The sequence below is a fragment of the Motacilla alba genome, chromosome 3 (assembly GCF_015832195.1).
Source record: "Motacilla alba alba isolate MOTALB_02 chromosome 3, Motacilla_alba_V1.0_pri, whole genome shotgun sequence".
Lineage (NCBI taxonomy): Eukaryota > Metazoa > Chordata > Aves > Passeriformes > Motacillidae > Motacilla > Motacilla alba.
The window spans coordinates 113,934,474-113,954,590 of NC_052018.1; the positions used below are offsets into that span (position 1 = coordinate 113,934,474).

At 43.4% G+C, this 20,117-nt stretch overlaps 2 long non-coding RNA genes across 2 annotated transcripts; both read left to right on the forward strand.

Annotated features, from left to right (window-relative positions):
- Positions 1-5,634: 5,634 nt before the first annotated feature.
- LOC119699756 lies at positions 5,635-7,629 on the forward strand. The gene is made up of 3 exons (XR_005256527.1): positions 5,635-5,764; positions 5,904-5,998; positions 7,568-7,629. It is a non-coding gene; the product is annotated as an uncharacterized LOC119699756 (long non-coding RNA).
- A 7,162-nt stretch (positions 7,630-14,791) lies between these two features.
- Positions 14,792-16,388, forward strand: LOC119699757. The gene is made up of 3 exons (XR_005256528.1): positions 14,792-14,908; positions 15,691-15,795; positions 16,087-16,388. It is a non-coding gene; the product is annotated as an uncharacterized LOC119699757 (long non-coding RNA).
- The last annotated feature ends 3,729 nt before the right edge of the window (positions 16,389-20,117 follow it).

Genomic DNA, 20,117 nt, shown 5'->3' on the forward strand with positions numbered 1-20,117 from the left:
TTTCTGCATAATACAAAACCTCCACCTTTTCTTGAAATCCTCATTTCTCCCTACTCTTAGCTCAGAACTGAGATTGAAATTATTAAACTCCCTTGAACTGGGTAACCTGTTCTTCCCATCTGGAAAGCAGAGATTGTGAGCCAAAACATTTATACAGAATTAGAGAAGATGTTCCTCACTCTAAGCCTTGTTTTATTGTTGCAGCTCTGTGAGAAAGGGGAGGAGAGGGCCTGCCTTTTGAAGGACATGGCCAATTTTCTTTTGATCTGTTTTTAAGACAAAACTCAGTCTAAAGGCCCTCCTCAGGCATCACAGACATGGCCGGTGAAATGCTGCCTGAAAGGGTGGAGAAGATAGAATTAGAGCATTGATTCATCTCTCTGTGCAGGAGTGGTTTGCTAAAACTCACTTCATGCCATCTTTAAATTAAGTATAAATACAAAGAAAGGATTATTTTGCAAGTTAATTGAGGCTTTTTCTTGTCGGTAATTCCTGCATGTGCTTTCTGTTTAGCTCTTTGTGAACTTTGAACAGAGTATCCTTGAGATATTTTTGAGTATAGAGACTGGAAAGACTCTCCTAATCAAAGAAGGCCTTCCCAAAACACCTGGTGCAGCCCTTGCACTGAACCTATTGACACGTGGTGGGAATGATGCCTGTCTTTAGGATAACTAGCTTGATGGATAGAGTCTGACTGATGGAGGTTCCAAAGGCTCTCTGCTAATCTGTTCTAATTTGATCATATATAGGGCATTAATATGCATCTCTGTAGGCAAATCTAGCATTAAGATGAGTTATCTTTGTCCCTAAATAAAGTTGTTCATATTACAGTGCTGCTAAGCCACCAAGGCTTACCCCTTCCCTGAGAAGATCATGGTACCTGAAAGATTCCACTTATGCAAGTACCAAAAGACAATCCAAACATAAAAACATTAGGAAGGATTTCCATCCTTTATAGCAAAACCCTTCTTGCAGCCCCACAGTGGAAGGGAGAGCACTGTCCCCATCCACAGACAGCTGTGAAATATTTTCGTCTGGTGGACCGAACATGGACTGAAACAGCAGCTTGGAATATTTCAATTTCAGAAACTTCTGTGATTTCTCACCTGCAAAATCTTCCCTGTGACCGCTGAGATGCTGTTTGGCACCGTGGGTAGCTCTAATGACTCCTCATGGGTGGCGTTCATGGGGCCCTGAGAGCTGTAGAGAGCTGCTTTAACACACTGGCCCTTTGTAGGGCAAAAGCCAGGGGCTCAGCTGGTGCCTGTGGAATTAGGAACAATTAGAAATGCTTTAATTGAAGTCAACAGAGCCACCTAAACTCACCACATTTGAGAAGCCAGCACAGGTGGGGCAGCACCCGCAGTTAACAGGACTCAAGCTGATTATGACTCAGGAGCAGAGTGGGAAAATAGCAAATTTCTGAACAATATCCCTTTTTGTGCTGCAAGCAGGTCAAATGCTGTCCTATTTTTACAACCCAGGAGAGCGGTAGAGTTTAGGAGCACACAAAAGCCCCAGAAAATGATTTAGTTTTGAGGTCACATTTTCATAGCCACGTTATTGAACTGTACCTCTGAAAGACAAAAGAGAAGGTGATGTCCCAGCATGTAGCTGTTGCTTAACAATTGTGCTGTCGGTCTGGGGAGGGCGGAGTGGCAGGTTGCTTAACAGTTTTACATTTTCCCATGGTATAACACTGGTGATACAGTTGGCTATAATTAAAGGGTTATATAAATAAGCCATTGGGAAACAAATTTATTTGTTTCCTTGGTGGGGCTAGTTATGTAATTTGGGGCTTGCACACTGATCTACTTTCTCTTTGAAGCACTCAGCCCTGCGTCCCCCCCAGACCTGGTCCTCCTCTCCCAATTGTTTTAAAATCATTTCAAAACACGTCAAGGAATGCAGATGTGAAATGTGCTGCAGCTTGAACTTCCTTGAAGCAGCAATGTCCTTAATGAGGAAAAGCTGGAGAGCAGAGTGAGACCTGGCTTGTAAAACAGTTTTATGGTATGTTTATTGCAAAAGGCCCTTGAATGGACAGAGCAGGGGTGCACAGAGGTGTTGGTGCCACTGGGCCACGCTCAGCAGCAGCCCCCACCCACTGCTCCCACTTTGGCAGGGAGTGGGGGAATCCATCACCTGGATCTCATTTGGGGCAGCTTCATTGGCTTTGGGGGTGCTCAACCTTTCTCTGTATTTACTGAGGATCTGGCCCACTTCTAGGGATGGCAAAAGGAAAGATGGTCTGGTTCCTACCCTGAGCAGAGAAATTGCCCTTCTCCTAGGAAATAATAAAATGTCATTAGAAGTTCCATTTTACAAACTGGAGTATAACCCTACGTTTTCCTCTTATGCCTGTGTCTCTTTTATGGGCTTCTAAGTTGCATCATTAAGCTACTCTCCATTTTCTTGCCATATTTAATCATGTAATTTTTTGCATTCTCTTCCCTAGAAATGTAGGCCTCAAGCAATAGAAAATTTTAAACAAATTCTGAAACTTAAATTTTGCGTACAAAGCTGTAGTACAGAAAAAAAAATTTCCATGAAGGCTATATGTGCTAATACTAGTTTCCTGTATTTAGACATCACTTTGGCTTTACAAGAAAAAAGGCAAGAAGAAAAAGGGAAAAAAGAGGGAAAAGTAGCATTTAAAATCTTGACATAAAGGCCGTTGCTGCACTTCAGACAGCTCTTCCAGGCTCCAGCTGGGAGATTCCAACAAGCTTCACCATCCAAAGGGAGGTGTAAATCTGTGAGATTTCTGGTGCTGAATGAAAAGACATAAAGCATTAAATTAGTTATGAAACATACCTCTGACATGAATGTCCAGCTATAAAAATCTCAGCCCTAATCTCTTAGACTTGCCATTGTGGAAGATCCTACTTGACAGAGGAGGGAAGGCAGTGCTGGTTTGCTTTGGTTTCGATTTTAAGATTTCTGGTCTTAGGATAATTCCAAGTCCTAGCTGGCTACAATAATTTCCTTTTAAACTTTTGCTTAATGTAGTGCAGTAACTTCACAGCATGTGCCTCAGGAATGAACATCAACCAAAGCTGCTGATGGTGTTTATCTTACACTACAGGGAAGCCACTGATCAAAGCAATGTATATTTTAATCAGAACTCTTCCCAAAGTGGCAGCTTCCACTGCCAGCACACTGCCGGTGTGTCTCTGCTAGCTCTGCAGAAAGAATAAAGGAGAACAATTAGTAACAGTCTGGAGGCCCATTTGAAGCCATCCAGCAGAGCTTCACATCACCAAAGAGGATGTCAAGTACAAGACTCAGATAAAGCTGGGCTGGAGGCCAGGCTGTGTTTGTCTCTGGTGGATTCTGAAGGGAGTGAGACCCATTGTTTGCTCATGGAGTATCCGTCATTTTAGCATTTTGGAGGTTAATGGCTTTGGTTTTCAAATTATGATCACAGACTGCAAAGAAGAGGAAGAAGTTATTGTGAATTAATGAACAGGACCGTGGTGGGTTTGGCTCTTCTCTGGGGGTTTGCTTGTTGTAGTGGGAGCTCCTGACTGCCTACAGCCAGCATTGGATTCTGTGTACGCAGGACAAGAGGCACAAAGGTTCAACCCCTGAGTCTCCCCTGACTTTATAGAAGAGCCAGGCGCACACCTTCGGTGTCTCAGCTTGCCAGTGTCCAGAAATTGCCTTGACAAACTTCTCAGTAATTAAGTTTTTGGCTCATTCAGTCCAGTCCTCTCCTCAAGCTGAGCCAAAGGAGCACTGTTGTTTCCTTGATGAGGTTTTCAAAGCCATCATGGAAATATGCAGAAAATAGGCAGCATTAAGGCTGACATGAGTGGAATAACAAGTTTTTAGGCATTTATAGGGTTGAGATTGGGACTTGTGAGATTAGAAATGGTGGTTTCCTGTAAAAATCACTCACAAATTTGGACAAATTGTTTAAACTTGCTGTCCTTATTGCTTAAAATTACCTAAACATCTGCATTAATCCATTTATCTTAAAGAAATTTAACTTTAATCATACTTAACTTCAATCATACACTCGTGTCCCAATTATGCTAATAGCACTCAAGTATGTACTTGAGTGTCTCGCTGACTGATGTTCTTCTGAATTGCAACTCTGTCTGCCACTTCCAGGGATGTAGTACTTCCCCTGAAGGAGGAGAGCAAGCTAATGTGGCTGATTAGGAACTACAGGACTGCTCACGTTTGTTAAATCTTGGTAAGAACTTTCAAGAAACTGGCCTTGTTTTGATGGCCAAGGACACCACTTTTCCTCTTTTTTTTTTTTTTAAGGTTATGTACAGAAAATTATTTTTAAATAAGTCCCAAAGTTTTTTTCTTAAAAAAAAATTTATTGGGAAACAAATTCTGGGTCTCCAGTTGAAGAAATGAAGTGCTCTTTAAGTTACTGTTTCAAGAAAAACTCTTGAAATATTAATCTTTGGCTCTTTATTTGCATTCTTGAGACTTAAAATAACTTTGAAGTTTTTATTGAAAAATCTGGAAAATAAAACTGCCCTTTGTCTTATGGATGAGGTTTCAGCAGAGCCTCAATGTGGCAGCTGGCTTTTGAACCTCTGAAGATGCTGCTGTGCTTGGACTCGGTGTGACCCTCCTCTTAGAAGAAGAGTAAGTCATGTACATTGTAAGTCATGTATAGGATGTGTTTTTCTACTTACTGTGGAGAATCTGCTCACAAAAAAAGGGCAAAAAATATTTTGAGCAAGATTCTATTAGTTTACATAGCTGATTAAAACTCGAGGCCCTGTTTCTCTGTGGAAATAGTATCCACTATCCATCACAACAGCCCCTCTAAGCTGAGGGCTAAATCACCCCTTTGGCAGCCATTTTGTTAAAGCTCAGCCTTACACTGAGGTGAAAAAATAAACCGAAGATCCTTTGAGGAAATTTTTGAGGATTGTATGCAAACTCAATATCTTTATTATGTCTTGCTGCAGCTGGCTGGGTCTCTGGTTTTTTATGTCTGCTGAAACAGACATAAGCTGTTAAGCTGCTCACGGCTCCTGGATATCACAGATGAGGAGCCTGCTGGGGCACTGAGCAGCACTTTGGCAATTCCCAACAAAATCTGAGCTTTTGATCTTATGGCCTTTGAAATGAGATGGTTTATAAATTTGCAGCAAGTCCTGCACACCTTTTAGCTACCGGCAGACGTGGCAGTGACACAGATGAGCCATTGCCTTCCTGGGAGGTAATTCTCACGTGCATCTTGTTGTGCAGGCAGCAAGAGAAGATGCATCCTCAGGAAATCACAAACCTTGCAGGACGTGTTATTTTCCATCAGCAGTAAGCAGTACTGCCTGTGGGCAGTTCAGGGAGGACAGAGCTGAAACAAGACAAGAAGAAAAGCTGCAGAAGTAAAACTGCCTTTGAAGCTCCTTTTAAACATGCAGCACAGGAAGGAACAAGTGGACACTGATTATGATGAAACCTTTTGCTTCCTGTAGTGTTTGGCATTCCTTAATATGTCCTGATGGCTTTGATTTCTTCTCCTCCATTGCAGCTTCAAAGAGTAAGTAGGCTGAATGTTATCCAATCAGTCATTTGAATGCCATCATTTTTAACCTTCTTTTCTTCCTTCCTTCCTGCCTCCCTTACTGGGATAATGTTTTGCTTTCAGATGCTGCACCAACATAATGCTGTCCACGTCTGGATGCCACAGGGAAATGAGCTGAGTGCCCAGTGAACTTTATTGCTGCAGAGAAACTGGCAGAACTCATCACACTTTCTAGCTGACAGCTTCCTGTGGCAGACTCAGGTAAAGGACAAGAGCCTAGATCTTCAAATATGTCTGGTGGTTCTGAACACTGCAATGTTTTGAAATCAAATTCCCAACCGTGGTGAGTTCCGCAAATCTGAAATGACCTTTCCTCTTTATTTCCTTGAATACACAACAGGTCTTCTCTCTTTGTTTCTTTGAACCTTTCAAGAGTTCCAGCCTGACCACACTTGTGTTGTTCTGTGGAGTGCCTAGAAAATATAGATGCTCTAAGTAAGTAGGGAAATTTTCTTATTTCTTTTCAGGTGCAGTTTTGCAGTGATAGGGTTTGGTATAGTTTCAATTTTGCATTTATTTCCAGGAGAATCCCACACAAACTAAAACATCAATCAATTTAAAACACAGCTAATGAGCTTTCTTTGTCCTCTGTCTCATGCTAGAAAATCCCACCTGATCCCTAATTAACAAATTGATTTATTAAAAGTATAACTAATGGCCTCCCTTTGTTCTTTTCTTCCAGCTGCAGAATCCCATCTGATCCCAAATAATCATATTGATTTATTTAAAATTAAAATATATGCTTTGCATAGTTTCTTTATCATGCCTGCCTCAGACATATGTTCCAATTAAGTGCTGATTTTACCCCTCACAGATCAAATACTTTTGGAGAAAAGCAGTTGTTTAAAATGCCACATTGTCCTCCCTGGTGTTCAAATATTTGAGTGTTCTTAATATTGAGGTCAATATGAATCCACTTGGTAGCATCTTGGAGAATCAGCCTAGCAGATCCATTCCAAGAAACCACCCTCCTACTGCTGTAAGTGCATCTTTGCAGAGTCTCATGCATGCAGTCTTTTTGCTAGATAATGGATTTTGCTCCAAAGCATTGCCAGTCTCCAGTGGCATTCCTGCCTCACAAAGAATGAACAGCCAGACCAGGGGGAGCAAAGCAGGACTTGCATGCCAGGCTGATTTGCCTCTCCTTTGCAGCTTGTGACGAGTTTAGCTATGTTTGGAAGTGTGGCATGAAGAGCAGGAGCTCAGAAGCCCCTCTGTCCCTGGGCTTGCAGCGATGTGAACCCATCTGCAGGCAGCATGAGGCCTTTACGTCCTGTGTGTAAACACTGAGGCCTGCTCGGCCTCCTGCCTGCGCGGAAACAAGCAGTGGGCCGGACAAAACCCTCAGAGAGAGGAACTGAGAAATAACTGGCTGGTTTGGATGGAGCAAGAGAGAATGGCACGGTCTCTGGCAAGAAAGACATCTGCTTACAGGTTATGTGAATTTCTTGCATCAGAAGGAACAGCAGGGAAATGTCCCAGTCCTGGTGCCAGCCAGCCAACCTCCCTGGAGCACAGGCCAAGGCAGCAGGCCCCATCCCATGCTGGTAAACCACCCCCAAACACATCCCCTTTTCCCTCTGAGCTGTTCCTGAAGCCTTGCTATTCCTCTGGTCAATAAAAAAATACAATCAGACAGAATTCCAAGGGAAAGAAAGTACCCAGAGGCTGCTTGTGCCTCCTCCAGAGGCCCTGCTCCCAGGACGGGCACAGTAACCCCACAGGGGTTACCTGGAAACCCAGCAAGCTCCTGAGCTCTCTCTGAGCAGTGCAGGCCCACCACACCAGACCTGTGCAAAGCTTGAAAAGGGACCTGAATGGGACCCAGCACATCTGCTAAGAGAAATCTGAAGCACCGTTTGCAACAAAGGACCCGAGGTGTCAGCCTGCCCTACAGGAACGCTCTTGGACTTCGGGATGTTTTTCCATGTTTAAGTGCTCTGGTGTTCCCAAGGAGGGGTGGTGATCTCTTTCGGGCAACACTAGTCTGCTTTTGTCTTCCAGGCCCTCACTCAGGTTCCCAGAACAAGGCTACAACATGTCTGGCTCCATGACTTAATTGAGTGGTAAGCCCTTTATTTCTCTTGGCCAAAATCTTCTCTGGCTACCATCCTAATAGTGAGAGGTCTTAGTTAATGCTATCCATTTTCTACACATCTCCCTTCCAGCCTCCTAGAGCCTCACAGGTTTATTTCTTTAACATGTAGTCCTGCATGCAGTTGTGTCTGTGAACAAGAGTGCAGCTGGACACATCAGGCAGAAAAATGCCCCAGTTTAAAAATAAATTATTGAAAGGGAAAAAAGGAGCTAAATAGCTTATTTAAAATCTGCCATGTTTCTTAGCACAGTTTGGAGCAGAAAAGGCACTTCATTCTAATTCCAAGCATGAGAAGAGCAGCATCCAGCTGCTTATCCTTTAAAATGTACTTTTCCTGCTCCCTCCATACAATGTGCACACGTCATAGATCAGATAGGAGAGAAATGGGAAGCTCCTCTTCTCGTACAGGAATTTAGACACCTGAATTCCCATCACATTTCTCTTACAACACAGGGCTTTGCCTCCCTGTAAGGCTCCTGGCCAGCCCTCCTGGCAGGCAGCTTTTTTTTTTTCATGTATTTATCCCAGTTGTCCCACAGTGAGCCAACTGGGAGACCTGGGAGCCCCGGATCCACAGCTTCCTTGCCTCAGGGCCTCAAACCCACAGCTCGTACCACGCTGTGGGCTGGGCTAGGATGGGTTTTTTCCCCAGCTCCATCATGAGTGGTGCCATTGTGTTGAAAGAAATGATTAGAGCTGAAAGGGGAAGGTAATCATAGGTGATGAGGGATGCTGTCTGGGAATGAAGGTGCAGGAGACGCCTTGTTTTGGTTTCTTCCCTCAGACTGTTTCCATATTTTGTTTAATGATTACATTTGAAAAACGTAATTATTTTCTGGAGAAGGGATCTTTCCTCTCCAGGCAGTTCGAGTCATTCCCAGATTCCCTTCTGTAAGACCCCTCTTCCTTCCCTTAGAGCCCAAAAACCTCAGGAAGAAGATCACAGGTGCCACCAACAAAGACTACTTGTGTGTGGTCAAGAGCCTTCTTGGGTGTTTGAATTCCCACTCCAAACTTCTGGTGTGGGATGCTTGTCTGTCATTGTGTCTAACAAAGATAGGTTACTGTTGATTAAAAAAAATTCCCAAAGTATGAAAGAGACCTTTTCTATGAAAATTTCTATTTCAGTGGTCATTTCCTCTTATCTTCCAAGGCTGTATTTATCTCACAGAAGTGAATTATACAGAAAATGCTAAAGGAAATGCCTGACTGTCAAGCCAGTTACTTCATGTATTATCTTATTAATCTTAATGGACATTTCCTTGTTTGTCTTTTCTATTTTTCCATGCTGCAAATTTGCGCAGGCCTTTTTTCTCAGTTCCAGGTGATGAGCCCAGACAAAGGCACTGTCTGCTATCCAGCAAACCACATCTTAGTGGAAGATGGCTTGGAGGGTGTTTGATACTATAATATCTGAGAGAAAGTATCCAAATGAAACCATAAGCAATAACCAGTAGCTTTAAAGTAATGAAACCTTGCATTTCTTCTCACCTTTTTTTCTGGCAGCTCAGCTCCAAGAGTGGGATGGCTTTATGGGATTATTGGTTCTTTAAGAACAACCTCTGTTTTCAGCCATGGTGAGCCTTTGATGCACAGCAGGAAATGGTATCCCTCCCCTCTTGGCAGTCCACCTGTGTGATAATGCAAATCTCATGGACAAAACCTCTACCCGGACTTTCACAAGAAATACAAAATTTTTTCTCCTTGGGTCAACCTCCCTGGAAAACAAAACAAAACAAAAACAACAACAACAAAAAAATTCAGCCAGTTTATTTAGCCCCAACTGTCCTGCCATAGTGATATATAGGAAATTTACAATTGCATTCCCATCCCTTTAAAGCTTATTCACTGTGAGACTTCAGTTCCAGAAACTGAAATTTCCCAAAAGCCTGGAGACATTTGGAAGGAGGAGCTCACCTATGCTGAACAAATCCTTTATGTTACCACATCAGCCGTGATGAAAGCAAGTAGGCAAAGCAGTGCTTAGTAAATTACTGTTGTACAGATTACCTGGTTTGGTCCCACCATGTTTGAGCAGGCAGCATGTTCTTCATGTGTCTGAAAGACCCAAAAAGAAAGGCTGCTAATACTGTCTTTGAGCTTGTGAAAATTTTTGGAGCATGAAGTATGCTCTCCTGTGCAGTCATTTAACACTGTTCCAAACTGCTGCACCGGAGTGCCATGGGTGAGAATAAATTTCACACGCCTACTTTGTGCATCTTCCAAGCCCACAAAAATGCCAGCTTCTTTTAATAACCTGTTGATACTTGGGAACAGGTGCTTCAAAGCTGAGAAAGCTACCTTTGGGAAACAAACCACAAGATTTACTTAGTAACAGTTTGCTTGGATGGAACCTTTGTGATCTCTGTTCAAGCCTTGCCTTCCAAGTCACCTTTCTCTTTCACATGCATTTCTTCTACTGCACAGGTGCCTGTGTAAGCTCTGTCACTCTGGTATTGGAGTGCTTAACCCAATTTTTAGGATACGTTCTCATTTTCCAAGTGGGGAAACAGACCACAGTAGTCTGAAGATTTTGCCCATGGTCAGGAGATGTGGGGTGCAGACTAGAACTGGGCTTCTAATTTCCAGCAAAACAGCTTTTTGTAATGTTAAAGAAACGGAAAAGAGGAATCTCTGCTGTTACCAGATAATTAAGAGATATTAGGAATTTTGAAAGCAGTTAAATGTGCAAGCAGAAATGTTTATTTTCCGTTCCTTTGGGACTGCAGACACACAAAATGTCTGTATTCCATTGCTCCTTTGGAATCATGGTCACTTCTTAGGTGTAACTGCTGATCTTCCCACAGGTTTGATGTCAGTAAAGTAGTTTAAGATCTTCAGATACAAATTGTTTTCAATCAAAGCATAATGAATAAGTTTGTCTAGTGCAAAGCATGTCAGATTTCATCAAACTAACAGGAAAAACTGGCTTCTTGTCACTAATGCACCAAATAGGGGCACAGCCGAGTTTGTTTCCAAAGCTACAAAGTTTTGGGTTGTCACCTTGTATTTCTGTGGAAAGAAAAAAATAAGTGCAGAGCAATAATTCCCAAGCCAACACCTTCCTGGTGATGTCATGCCATCTTCTCTAAAGAACCAATAAATCTTTTTGGCCCTCTTGCAGATGGCTCAGTTTTGTCCAGAGGGGAGTTCCAGACCATCCATTTGTTGATGGTTCTTGACACTGAGCCCTGCACCTCAGGGAGCAAAGAAGCTTTCCTACCCAGCAAACACTATAACTGGACCCAAGAAAGCTATGCAGTCTTCCATGGGAGGGTAGAGATCTCTTTTAATGGGCTTTCTTAGGGTCTCCCCCATTATTCTGCAGCAAGTAAATCACCAGAGAATCACAGGGATGTTGCTGGTGGCAGATGTGCTGTGACACTGCTCAACAGCAAGAAAAGACTGTGGCATGGTCTGCCAAAGGACTGCTCTAGATTGTCAACGAGCAGGAAGGGAACTGTGCTCTATCAGCAGGAAAAGGCATTTCTTCATCATCCCATGGTAGAAACCAGTCCCATTATGTTCTCGTCTCATGTTTTGAGCAGTGTTGACAAAGGAGTGGATTTGCCCCGGAGCAGTTAAAACCAAAAAACCCAAGAGGTCCTCTCCACAGGCATTTTCCTGGCATTCTCTGACACACAGATTGACTGATAATATCACCATAACAGCTGTTATCTCAAATGTCTGCCTCCAGGCAAATTAAAAGTAAAGAAAAGCCAAAACACTTGAAGAGATGAATATAGGAAGCATTTGCCAGTAATTTGCTGGCCCTGGATTGCCTGCTGTCAGGGGTAAAATGAAGCGTGTTTGCTTTATAAGAAAATTACAGAGCTGTCATCCCTGCAGCACAGAGCAATGGAGAGCCACACCACTGCCAGGACTGAAAGCAAAAGGATTGTTTTTCCAGCCAGAATCCGAAACAGCCTTTCTCAAGGGTATGCCTGAGCCTTGCTGCCAGGCAGCAGCAGGAGCAGGGCTGTCCCCAGATGAGGCCAAGGAAAAGGAACCCCCATGCAGGTAGTGCACCAGCACAGCTGCTGCAAACATGGCAAGTGTGTGAAGTGGCTCCAGGGTCCACCCTGGGGACCCAGCCAGGACCTGCTGGAGATGGGCTACAGGGCCTCATTTTGGATAGGCTCCAGCCATCATCTCTGGACTCTTAAGCCATGATTACTTTTCTGATGCTCTGGGCAAAGAATGATTCTTCTGAAAGAGACCAACAAGGTTCTGATGTGACATGTCAGCTTGGGGTGATGGGTTTTTCACTCTCGTTAGATGAAGAGAGGTCTGCACCTCTGATGCAGACACAGATGCTTGAAATGCCCAGTCTGTGAAATGTGTAAAAGACCATTTCAAGAAAGATCTCTGGGCCAAGCTGAAGTCAAAGCCTCTGAGTGCTCTTGTCAGAGCTCTTATTGAGAGAATTGAAATGCCACTGGCAATATTTGAGCTATTAGAGATGGGGTAAGAGAGTAAGGACTGTGGTTTTCAGTGTCTGAAGAACATACTGACCTCCACAAGAGAAGACGCACAAGTTTATAGGAGGTTGTAATTCTGGACATACCATACCTCAGTAAAACTCTGCCTCTATGAAAAAAAAAAAAAAAAAAAACAAACAAAAAACTCTCTTCTGGATTTTTATCCCTTTAAATTGTGTTCACGTGTAACAAGCCTGGCTTTTGCATACTTTTGACAATGCTGGAAGTAGAATCACCACAGAAATCCTCAGTGTTTTAGTGGGAAGGGGGTGCTAGTAACCATAAAGCTCATATTGAAAATCCATCTGCCTTCTTCTGATTTGAGGCTAGGACAGGCCAAGAAATCCCTATGGGCCTTAGGAAGAGAAGTATCAGGGGAAGGGGAAGAGAAGGTCATCTTGGTTTTGTTGGAGAGGGAAAATGAAAGCTTTACAGATGTTCAGGGAATAGAACTTCACCATTTCACTGATGTCTGTAGCTGGGATGTTTATTTTAATAGTCAAACCTTTAACATTACAGAGTGCTAACCATGATATAAAAGATGTCCAGGAAAGGCTATGAATTTTCAGTATTTAAATTCAAGAAGTAGCAGTAGTCTAGCTAAAACAATGGTGAGGAAGTGAGCAAATCCTGGTTTGGCTCCTGCTTCTGACCCTGGTTTTGAAAGTGTCACTTTTATTCTTTGTATATGTTTCTCAAGCCTTTATCATCTGTTGTGTGTTCGTAGCAGATCTCTGCACTCAGGGTGCACCTCCATGAGCATTTCCATTCTGGTTCATAGCTCAAATCAGGAGCAAGCTTTGGAAATGACCCTGCTACCCCTCCTGCTTACAGTGCTTGGGCTCACAGGCCAAGCAGGGCACAGCCTTGTCCCACCACCCCAGACTCTGGGTATCTCCAGGTGGACAGAAACAGGCTAAGGTGGAGCTGGAGAACTTGAGTAAATCCCCACAGAAATTCGAGCATAACCTGGTGATGTGCCACACTTCTAAATGTCTCTTTGTGTCCCTGAGGCCTCTCTAAGAGCTGAAGGGGACCCGTGTGGTTTGAAATGGCAGCTGAGGGGCTTCCTGCCTGGACAGTGTCACCTCATCTCAGCCCTAACTGTGAATGATTCCTCAGGACTTGCTGTGAAAGAACACTGGTGAATAGCATTTCCAGGAAATGACATTTCCCAAAGAAAAAGCCCTTTCTCTACTCCAAAAGTTGAAATTCTTTGCTGTAATTCCTGGAAAGTGATCCAGTCTAAAAAGTCATGGCCATAGGCATTACCAGCATTTTGTAAAAGTGCCCTGCCATGCTTTCTTGCAGAAGTGCAGAAGTGAAACTTTGGGCAAACCTAGGCCATTTGATTATTTTAGTTGGAAATAATACAAAACTCTGTGGTTCTGGCTTTTCATCTGCCAAAATTAAAGGAACAATTGCACTGGGGTCCCTTTAAGTGTCAAAAATTGCAATTTACTAATTAAGGTTTAAGCGAGATTTAAGTAGAACTGGAGAAAATTCTGCTCACTGTTTTTTATGACTTCTGAAATGCAGACAGATTCAGTCTGCATGTCTGTGCAGTGTTCTTTGATACATGTTTGACCTGCTGGGTCTGTAACATGAACGGAGAATTTTAAAATATACATAGCTGAATATTATGGGAAGCACATACCGTGGTTTTGCTCAAACTCTGTCCTTGCTATTTTCATTGGAAGCCTTGCATAATACGGGAAATGCTATCAAGATGTATGTCTTAAAATTACAAGCAAGGTGCTCTTCTATATTGAAGTAATTTGGGAACAAAGTCATTGGCATAAATCATTATGGTATATGTAAAATGGTGACAGAGAGAGTAAAAGAAAGCTTTTCTGTTATTATTTTTTGTATTTTTTTTAAATGCACAGCACCTGTCCAGAGCTGTGAGGACTTGCACAGCTTGTAATGTATGGATCAAACTCTCTGGTGGGCTAAGAGAGCATGGCTGCATTGCAGTCTCTGCATCTGAGCCAGTTCCCACCACTTTTTTTTTTTTTTCCTGAAATGAAGCAAACAGTGCAAGGAAGTCAAAGTTGCCTTGAAACATCAGAAATAATAATATTCACTAATCAACAACATCCAATCCCCATTTTGTCTGCCCACAAACCCTTGTCCTTACCGTCTCTGTGAGACTATAAATTGATCTTTGTAACATGTCCAGAAGATTAAAAATAATCCAGGCACTCACAGAACACAGAAACACATTGCTCATTCCAGAATTGAGGAGTCCTCAGGGAGGTGCTGCTTTCAAGTTAAACCAAGATAACTTTAGCATGAGTGTCGCAGCAGTCTGAACTGTGCTGTGTCCGGGAGGTGATTTCTTGGGAATCACTTTCCTGAAGTTTCATAGATATTGCCAAAGAGAGATTTTTTAAAAGAGAGCAAAGCAGATTTTTCTTTGCATTGAAGTGTTCCCAGGAACTTGCTGAGTTTAATGAGTAGAGGCCACATTAGCTGCAGAAGCAGAAATTTCATTTAATATTGGATTTGCATGGCACAGTGTAATACTTCCTTGGTCTCCAGGGATCTCTAAATATCCTTAATAGTTCATGTGCCACATCATCGATGCTGACTGCATTTTCAGGTTTGATGTTTAATTTCTGTCTCTTCAGCCAAGGCAGATCAATGTTCAGCAAGTGATTTACGGGTGTGCCAGCTACTGTCAACCAAACCACGGCGCTCTGGGATTCAAACAGCACTAAGGAGTCAACCTGCTGGGTGCCACGGCATCTGCAGCTGCCTCAGGTGAGCATCATTGACTCAGCTTTTCTCACCAGCAAAGGGGCAATCACTGAGCACAGAGAAGCTGCCTTTTGGCACCTGAAACTTTCGTGCTGCCCTTGGGGGTACCGCAATTCTGGGTCACTCTGTTCAGTGCATGAAAGTTTGTGCAAGCCCCTGAGGTTGATTGTCTTCTGGGGAAAGAAGGGTGACAGGGTTGCAAAGACACTCAGAGCTCGTTCACACTTCTGTCACAGCAGCTTTTGGAGTCTGAATAGCTTTTTGCTGCCTTTGAACCCAGTTTCTGTCCTCAGAAGAGCAGCAGATAGCAATCATCAATCTTTCAATGAAATAAGTAAGAATTTGAAGCACTGCTTCTGGGTTAAAGGAAAAGGTTTTATTTTATTAGAAAACTTAGTCTCTCCTCTGAAAACTGTTTTCAAAAACATCCATGCACAAATCCAGCTAGCACAATCACCCCTTTGCACAGCAAGCCCTCAGACACTGTTTTCCTTCTTCCAGATGACTTTTGTAGCCCACCTGGGAAATAAATTACTGGGCAGTGCTAGAGTTAGTAAACCTACATACACTCATAAAAGTTCAAACCAAAGTGTGATCATAAAGTACTTATGGGTCAGTAATCACACCCTTAATTTTCAGAAATAGAGTAGATGGTATTATCTGGAGAATATAAGTTCCTTCTTTTTTCTTTCTAAATATCCTGTTATAAGGTAGCAATAAGTTTAAAAATTAGGACCTGGTTAAATATTTGCTGAAGCCAATCAAAAGTCTTTACTTTATTCCAGGGTACTTTGGTGGGAGCCCTTCAAACCTTTATGTTCAGTACCTATGTCACAAGGATTTCATAAAGTCCCGGTTAAATTGCTCCATTCTGTACTACAGCCTTGAAGGTAATCATTTGCTTAAATGCTTTGCAGAATAAAGATGCACTTTGAGCCAAGCATGGGCCTAAAATCCATGTCCAACAGCCTTAATATTTAGCAGGCCACGCTGTTTGTCACACAGATCTTTTGCCATTTAAGTTGTAATGGTGGTTTGAGCTTTGGAAAAAAGGGTCTTCTAGCATGTTCTTCCAAAAATTATATCCAAGAACACTGGCTGGAGGCAGTGTGGGGGATTATTTCAAAAGCAGGCTTTTGTAGAAAGTGATATAGTTCTTATTTCTCCTGGTCTGCTCTCAGGTTGTGCTGCTGCTGTTGTGCATCTGAGTCCCAGTGCGAGAAATGAAAAGGTTCAGAGAATCATGACACCAAGAAAAGATCTAAAGCTGCACTCTACTCCTGACAGCTTCTCTTTACACCACCGTTTTTGCTCTGAGCACGTTCCAGTGTCTCTGCACTCCCAGTCCACCTGCAGCAGCTGGGGCCAGCCAAAGCAGGCTCTCGTAGCCTGGCATTCCTACTGGGAGCTTCTCACAGCACGAGGAAACTCCCTTCCAGCAGATCACAGGTGTTCTCCACATGATGTGAGCAGGTGAGAGCACAACTTTGCCAAACCATGATGAAGTTTGGTAGCTGAAACACAAAATCCGTGTTTGGCCTGAGATCTGAATCTGGCTCTCTGCTCCATCCTTCACTCCAAGCCAAATCAAACTGCAGCACGTCATGAAAACCAAACAGCGCCGTGCTCTGATCATGTAAGATCTGCATTCAGCTCCAAACTCCGAGGAGGAACCTCCTCCCTGTGTGTGTCACAGTGCTGCCAATGCCTGACATGTTAGGTAGGAGTGGTAGCACCCTGAGAGAAATTCAAACGCCTGAAAGCCTGCCCCTAAAATTCCATGGGGAAGGTACCAAAATGCTGTGAAGGATTGGAGGTGCAACAAAATTGCTGCTTCATGTAGCTTGAGAAAACCCCCAAACCACGAAAGAAACATATGAGCAAGATTTGTGAGTGGTTCAGGTTCTGGGGCAAAGCAGTCCCCCGCCTTTTTGGTTCCTAAAGTCTCTTATTATTAGTTTAAAAGCTGCCAGGCAGACAGAGTAATGCATCCAGCCTACCTGTGCTTTTTTTACTGGGGGGAGAATGCAAAGGATGTGTTCTATATTCCTCAGGAAGTGCTCCTCACCATGGAGGCAGCTCTGCTGCTCCCTCATGAGCACTCTCAGGACATCTGTGTTGTGCCAGCCCACCCAGGCCATCCTGCCGCCCAGGCGGTCATGCTCTGACACTCGCTCTTGTGCTCTTGTTTTTGTTGGTTATTTAATAGTGAAGGATTTGAATTTTTTTCTTCTCCTGTATTTGGCACTTCTGGTAGAGCCTTTGACATGGAAAAAGGCTCATCTTTCAAATGCCTGTGGCACTCTGTGAAAGGTGATTTTTAAAAATCCATTTTACTTTGCTTCCTGGCAGTGATATCAAAGGAACAATCAGTGCCTGAGTTGGAGCCAACAATTTATTTCCATTATCATAAACAGAAAACAATGGCATGCTGCCTTATTAGTTATTCACTTTCCAAGTCAACAGACTCAGAGGGTTGGGATGAGATCTAACCAGAGATATGCTTTGATGTTTTCAGTTTGGAGAATTGGTCTCCTGGCCAAAATGCTGAATGATGCCAGTTTTGGGGGGAAGAAGGGAGGGAAGAAAGGGCAGAGGGAAGGGACAGAATCCCTGAGAGCACAGGGGGTAGCTACTGGAAGGGCTGCAGGTATGTGGCATATTTGTGGCTGTCTCTAAGTAAGCACTGGAGGGTGATTGTGCTCCGTGGTAGTCCCACACCAGAGGTGACACAAAGAGCAGCAGATGGGCTGATTGCAGTGCAGTTCTTATGATTTATGCCCCTCGAGGATCTACTCCAGTGCACACTCCAGGTCTGCTACTGTGCTGCAGAACAGCCACTTCTGTGGGGTTTGCAGTGTGTGCTGTGGGATCTGATGGAGCCAACCCAAACCAGATGTGTACAACAGCCCTGGTGCTCATCCTTCCCTCCCAGAAGCAAGCCCTAAGTCTTCCAGCACTGTCAGATAAACTGTGCTTTGTAGGGAATGCTGCTGGAAGTAATGAGTAACAGTGCTTGCCACTGTACATTATTGTTTTAGCACTGGGCTCACATATGCAGAACATTTTTGTTATACATACCTAATGGTACAGAGTATTTATAGAAAATTATCTCTTGTAGGTGGGGATAAACATGAAAGGTAAACATCTGCTGTTTTTCTATCTAGAAAACTGTGATCAACTTCTTTCTCAGTGTCATGATGCCAGCCAAACCCCAAAAAAGTCACAGGCTCTTCATTACCTTGAATCCATTTCACCAGCATTTCTGGAACAATCAAAATGTCTGTATTATTTAATAAGGTAGAAAGCCTAAATTTGGGGCAGAGTAGTTGGTCATTGCTTGCTTAATAATCCTGTCTCTCATGGACAAGCTACCCCAGCTGTTTTGGATTCTTTTCTGACCAAAATACAAGCACATTAAACCCGCTTCTGCTTTTCTCACAGAATTGATGCTGTAAATTGTCCAAGTAGTTTGCAATAGTAACCAAATTAATAGAGATCACAGGAACTGAAGTAGATTGTTTGCTCTAGTGGAGAACTGCCTGTACTTTGTGGGAGATACATACCTGCTCCCTACCTGTGGGAGATACATACCTGCTCCCTATCTTCATATTAAGGGAATTTCTGTCAGGATTCTTTAAAAGCTTAAGAAGATTACAAATTTCTCCAAAGCCAAATAAAACTTGCCTTACTCAGGAGAACCAAGATGACTTGAAACCTGTTTTAGTAAAGATTTTTCATGGTGATCATAAACAATTATATTTCAGGTGACCAAATACAGCATGGAAAAATGAAAGTACTTGTTAGGAAGAAATGTCTCCTCTGAGCAAAGATGTTCAGTAATGGTTTTGCGATTGTTGTTGGTAGCCAGACCCATCCGTATCATGGAGGAGAGAATCTGAAGCAGGTGATACTGCACAAAATATTAGTTAGGAGTTCGCTGGGCCACAAGAATCTGTGGTGATGACAATTTTCTGAGAGCAAGGTCAGCTTACTGGAGCCAGGCTGCAGAGAGTTTCCTGAACTGTCACTTTGCAGAAATACCCACGTGGAATGACCTGCAGTGGCAGCCTGTCGCTTGCAGGGGTCAATTTTCAGTGCAGAATAGCACTGTCAGATCCTGCTTGAGCAGTTTCCTCTCCTTTGAACCCTATTTCTGATTGCCAGATGCTCAGTCACAGTCTGGCCCTCATTCTTCCAGTCCTCCCATAAATGGAAGCAAATTTCCAGCAAAAGCTTCCTTGGGGGCATAAGGAAATTAGAGAAATAATAGACCTGGAGTCCTCTCCTGTAGCTAGAAGTCCTCCAGTCAGACTCTGCAGCCAAATTCTTTTTCCTGTGCTCAGTTTCAACATGGTCAGCCTTTTCCCTAGCCTAGAAATTCCTTGCTTTATTCCAAGGCATCTCCCTTCAGTGGAGGCATGTGATACCTAGCCTTGATCCTCCTAACCACAATAAGCCAAAGAATCCCACAGAAAAGGCTGTACTTCTTGCCCTTCTGCTTTTTTGTGACTGCCTTCTGGACAGTAATGGATGATGCTGGAATTCTTTCAGCAGACATTTGAGTTTATCCTCCCTCCTCCAAACTCACCAGCATTCCTCTCTCCCATGCTCTTAATTTCACCCTGTCAGCTCAGTCTTTCTGCTGGCCCCTGCTCATTTCTCAATGCAAGGCTCTGTATGTTTGTAGCCACAAAGCCCAGAGCATGTGTTCCAGCATGAAGGGGTTTCATGGCTGAGGCCAGGCTGGATTGTGCCTCCTCTCTTGCTGAACGAGGCTGGGTGTGAGGCAGTAAACGCTTATGCTGAGGAAGCTGCAGCTGCAGCCACCACACGGCCTAAAGCAGAACATACCTAAAATAACTACAAGAAATAATAGGGCTGTTGTTTCCTAGGACACAGCAGCCACCTCTGATTCACCTTTCTGCTTGTCCTTGCCATGAGTTCAGTAAATATCCTTATTCATGTATGTGGTGCAAAGGCCTTTATTGATCTCTCCCTGGCTTGTCTCTAAAACCTTGCAAAGAGGCGGAGGCAGGGAAGGGAGGAATGTTGTTCCCTCCATCCCACACGTGTGCAGGGCCGGGCAGCAAAGCCTTTTGGGGACCTGCTCAGACTCACACCGAGGATCTGCTGAGGAAAGAGGAGCAGACAACAGGTAGTGTGAATCTGTAATTTCTGCACATCCTTTCGGTGCAGAGGTAAATTCCCT